General features: G+C 51.4%; 1 pseudogene; it reads right to left on the bottom strand.

Annotated features, from left to right (window-relative positions):
• Nucleotides 1–4095: 4095 nt before the first annotated feature.
• LOC127673414 (uncharacterized) lies at nt 4096–4206 on the bottom strand (annotated as a pseudogene).
• Nucleotides 4207–5520: the final 1314 nt, after the last annotated feature.

The raw sequence follows: 5520 nt of genomic DNA, 5'->3' as shown, positions 1-5520 counted from the left end.
GTCTCCTTCTCCCAAACACATCCTCAGGCTAGACCAGGTAGAATCCCAGCACTGGGGAGGCCGAGGCAGGAAGATCAGAAATTCCATGTCACCCTTGGCCACATAGAAAGTCTGTGAGCAGCCTGGGCTACATAAAGCCCTGCCTTAAAAACAAAACAGGAAAGACAGCTGGCGAATCTAGGAGACGAGGTTAGCCACTGTACTTGGGAGGTCACCTTGTCCCTCCCTGTGGCTCCACCGTCATGGGTGTGTTCCTAAGTTCTTTCTGAAGCACCAGGGAAGGAAGGACAAGGTTGGGAACTTTCCATCTGACTGCCTTTGTTTGTCTGGGGACAGTCTCAGCTCAGGGGGAGATGTGTCCCTTGAGTCATGCCCAAATTGGGCACTTTAGATTTTGATTTTACTCCTCCCTTGAAAATTTCATACTTTTATATAATTCGTTTTGGCTATATAACTGCCTGTTCTTAGGGCCCCCCCTCCCCACAAACCCCTTTCAACTTCACATCTTTATTTTGCAGCCCATTGAGACCAGTTGGTGTTGTCCTTACTGTGTGGATGCATTAAAGGCTAATGAGGGGTCCTGTATTTTGACATGTGCTCAAGCTCTAGTAGGTAAGGAAGATCTGACCTTCAGGAATCCTGGCTGCTCTTCCCCATGGTCAGACTGGGTCTGAGTTTAGAGAATCCTTAGGGAGAAGTTTCTTCTGCTGGTTGTATTGGGCTCCACTACTTACTAAGGCCAGTGGGTACTTACAGTCCAGTAGTCAGCTGTGTTGGCTCCCTGCTCGTAGAGAGGTGCTGGGGAACACAGATAGCTATTTCCTTTGTGTTAGGATGATGTGACTTTTTAGAACAGTTCTGTGTCTACTGAATGGGGCACTTCCTCCTGCAATTATTGTGTTGCAGGCTTACCCCCTAATGCTCCAGAATGTAGCTACAGTAGGAGAGAGGGTCTTTAAATAGACTAGAAGGTGAGATGTGGACACATTCAGAGCATCAGGAACCCTCAAAAGAAGAGAAGATGAGGGCTAGAGAGATGGTTCAGTGGGTAAGAGCACTGACTGCTTTCCCAAAGGTCCTGAGTTCAAATCCCAACAACCACATGGTGGCTCCCAACCATCCGTAATGAGATTTGACACCCTCTTCCGGTGTGTCTGAAGACAGCTACAGTGTGCTTTTATATAATAATGAATAAATCTTTGTACCGGAATGAGCAGGGACTGAACGAGCAAGGGTAATGGAGGAAGCGGGGCCAACCAGGGCAAGCAGAGGTCCTAAATTCAATCCTTAGCAACCACATGAAGGCTCACAACCATCTGTACAGCTACAGTACTCATATACATAAAATAAATTAATAGAGCTTTTAAAAATGTCAAATTATTTTTTTTAAAAAAAGGAGAAAAGATGAGGGTACAGAGTCAAAACAGACACGGGGGAGCTGGACGCCCCTGCTATCCCAGCACGGGGAAGACAGCGCCAGATTTAGAGGAGGAAAAGGATTTCTAGACCAGCCAGGGCTACACAGAGAAACAAAAGGAAACAAAACTCTGTTCTGGGAAAAAGCATCTATTGAAATAGATACTTGGGCCCTGTGAAACATTTTCTCCCACCCACAGACCATCCCTGTGTACTGGGGCCAACTTCCCACTACCAAATCAAATGGAGGCTAGACATTAGCTGTCCATCTCACCCCATGCTCCTCAGACCTGGGAACAGGACCTTTCCCCCAACAGTCTGAGGGGAGAGAGGAGTAACTAGGAGCTGCTTGTTGTGTACAGTTGTTCCTGATCCTGATCGAGTCTCCATTTGATGGCCAGTGTCTCGGTGGTCAGGGTTTCTATTCCTGGACAAGCATCAGACCAAGAAGCAAGATGGGAAGGAAAGGGTTTATCCAGCTTACACTCCCATACTGCTGTTCATCACCAAAGGAAGTCAGGACTGGAACTCAAACAGGTCAGGAAGCAGGAGCTGCTGCAGAGGCCATGGAGGGATGTTCCTTATTGGCTTGCTTCCCCTGGCTTGCTCAGCCTGCTCTCTTATAGAACCCAGGACTACCAGCCCAGGGATGGCTCCACCCACAAGGGGCCCTTCCCCCTTGATCACTAATTGGGAAAATGCCTCAGAGCTGGATCTCATGGAGGCATTTCCTCAACTGAAGCTTCTTTCTCTGTGATAACTCCAGCTTGTGTCAAGTTGACACGAAACCATCCAGTTACAGCCCATGACCAATGGTAAAATCATTGTCCGGATGGGCACTACAGAGATGGCCTTTAGCCAGATGCCCACAGCAGAGACACTGCCTTGGTCCCATTCTTCTGCTTTCCTTCTAAGCCGTATGTTGAAACTTTTTTATTGGTTCTTTGTGAATTTCACATCTTACACCCCAATCCCACTCATCTCCTCCTCCCCTCGAGCCCTCTCCCCTTGCAGCCTCCTCCCCCACAGAGAGAAGAAGCTCCCTCTGTGGGAGCTGTAGTGTGTCACGGTGTGTACCCAACATTGTACCTGCCCTTTTGACCACATTTCTCTGCTTGCAAATGCTCATCAAAATGATTCCTTGGTCTGGTACGAGGCCTCTAGCTTCTGCTAGTCTATCAATACTGAAACCTCACTGTGACACCTCTCAGATATTCTGTTGTTGCCCTATGCCGTGGAGATCCCTTAGTTCCGATCTATAGGACCAGCCCTGTCATGCATTCCAACATTCATTGATGGGTAGATATTGGGGTGAGCCAATTCAAAGCTCTGGTTCGCCTGAGAGGCATCTGAACCGCTCAGTTCCCAGGCTCTCCCACTTTCATGCCCTTGGGGTTGGCTCACTCCTGCAACCAGGGCCAGCTCTACCCTGTGGCCCAGGTGAGGTGCAGGGCCCACTCTGCTGAGTGTGACTGCTGGTGAGGGACAGAGACAGTTCTCCCACTCTCATGACCCTGTGCCAGCTCTCTCACCTGCCCTAGATGGCAAGGGATGAGGGAAGGAAGAAGGGTGTCTCTCCCTCCACCTCGCCACTACCCAGGAGACAAGAGGCAGGGTTGGCGCTTCTGTACTCGAGTCCTCAGGGCCTGCTTACCCAACCCCCACATTCAGGGCCAGCTCTGTTGTGCTACCCCAGGGAGGTGCAGGGCCAGCATCAGGTGAGGGGTAGGGCCGGCTCTCCTGCTCTTCGGACCCCAGAGCCAGATTTCCTCTCTGCCACTGGAGCAAGGGAGAAGGAGGGTATTGTATCTCTGTCTAATCCCTGCCACTGGATGGGAGGCCAGTGGTAGGACCAGATCTCCTACACTTGTATCCTTAGCCAGCTCACCCAAAACTCTGACAATTTGCAGGACCTGCTCTCTGGAGTAATACAGCTGGCTAGGGTGAGGTCAGCCACCACTCCCCACCCCCCGCCAGTCCCCTTCATACCTCCAGGGCCAGCTCAGGTGAGAGTTGGGGCCAGTTGTGCACAGCCCTTGAACATCAATATGTCCCCAGGAGGCAGCCCACATCAGGCATGTCTACCTGGCCTTTGGTGGTAACAGACCCACCCCCCCCCCACCCCGCTGCTGCAGGACCCCAGACCCAGATGTGACCCCTGGTGGCAGCACAGGTCAGGAGCTCGCCATGGTCTCTGGTGCCATCACTGGCTACACACATCAGGCTGTTCCTCACTACCCTCCAGTCTCCAGTTCTGCCTCTCTTCACTGTGCCCACATCCTTCTGTTTCTCTTTCTCTTCCATGTCTCTGCCACTTATTTCCTTCTTTTAGTGGTGCCATGGGTCGCTGAGTGTCTGGGGTCGTCTCAGGATTGCTCTGACCCACTCATGCAAGATGGTACCAGGTGGGGGTCATCTCGGGCAGGGTCTGTCCTTCCACCCAAGTCCTGTCCAGTGCTGGGCTAGTAGTCATCTCAGGCTAGCTCCCTGTCCAGGCCCCAGGGCACCAGTCATCTTGGGCTTGAACCTTGCTCTAGCCACCCAAGTGGCCCCTTGTGATAGGGTTGTCATGGTCCCAGAGGAGCTCTCCTAGTCCCCTGCTGGCTCCTCCTCCTGGGAGTTCTTCCAGGCCTGCCTGGTGCCAGAGTGGTGGCTATCTCAGGTTCACTTTATTCAGGGAGTGTTAGACTACTAATCTTTCAGATGTTCACAGGTCAGAACACCGAACACTCTCTGCTACCTATTACATACACGTGACATAGAAGCCATACTGCTACCTTTAAGGGCAGGGTCTGAACCATTTCCCCCAGCTTTTCCATTGACTATCAGATGATTTCTTTTCCTTGTTTCTTTTTCTTTTAAGTGTTGGTTTTTCGACACAGGCTTTCTCTGGTTAGCCCTGGCTATCCTGGAACTTGTTCTGTAGACCAAGTGGGCCTCAAACTCAGAGATCCATTCACATAGAGTTCTCAACCCTGGGACCCTTCAGGCATCTAGGCAGGGGTAACAATTTAGGAGTCCTTATCCAAAGGCCATAAACTAGAGCAGGACTAACCTCTCCTTGGCACACCCACCGCTCTCTGGAAGCAGCAGTGATTGGTTTCCTGAGAAGCCATGTATAGGGCTGGGTGCAGGGTTTGCCCTGTTGAGTGGTCATCCGTGTTGTACATGGTGTCTCAATTGTGCTCTGACTTCCACACAGTCACCATGACATGTGTGTTCTTCTACAGAATAATAACAATATGCTAAAGAATAAATACTTTTAATTATGGTGGCAGCTTTACTACTTGTTGTTATTTGGGGTTTTGCTACGTAGCCCAAGGTCACCTCAAACTCTTTACCCTCCTGTCTCTGACTCCCCAGTGCTGACATTACAGGGGGGATTTCACTCCTAAAGCAATCATAAATTTCAGTGTTGAGAGGGTTTAGCGCCTTGGACACATTTCGGAGCCTTAGAGTTCCTGAGACCACTTGGGAAGGGCTCCGGCCATTTCTGCGGCATACTCCAGATCCATGTCTTTTACAAAAAGATTGTTATTTTATGTGCAAAGGTGTTTTTCCTGTGTGCATGTCTGTATGTCTGTGCACCATGGAGACACTTGGTACCTGGAGAAGGCTGAAAACAGCAACAGAACCCCCTGGAACCGCAGTTACAGGTGGCTGTGAGTCCCCATGTGGATGCTGGAAATTGAACCCAGATCCTCTGAAAGAGCAGCCAGTGCTCTTAACCACTGAGCCATCTCGGGAGCATCTCTCAATCTAAGACTTAATCCTTCTTTCTAACAGCTGTGAGACTTGGGATCCACAGATGAGGGGCGGAGCACAGAGGCTGAGGGGGGCGGGGCACAGAGGCTGAGGGGGCGGGGCACGGAGGCTGAGGGGGGTGGGGAACAGAGGCTGAGGGGGCGGGGCATAGAGGCTGGGGCGGGGCACAGAGGCTGAGGGGGCGGGGCACAGAGGCTGAGGGGCGGGGCACATAGGCCAAGGGGGCGGGGCATAGAGGCTGAGGGGGGCGGGGCACAGAGGCTGAGGGGAGCGGGGCACAGAGGCTGAAGGACTCTCGGCCTCATTCCAGGTCCATGTTCTCAAATGTTTCGAATATTG

This window comes from Apodemus sylvaticus, chromosome 22, assembly GCF_947179515.1.
Source record: "Apodemus sylvaticus chromosome 22, mApoSyl1.1, whole genome shotgun sequence".
NCBI classification, from domain to species: domain Eukaryota; kingdom Metazoa; phylum Chordata; class Mammalia; order Rodentia; family Muridae; genus Apodemus; species Apodemus sylvaticus.
Note: the sequence above shows the minus strand (reverse complement) of the source record. Positions and strands in the feature narration are given on the sequence as shown.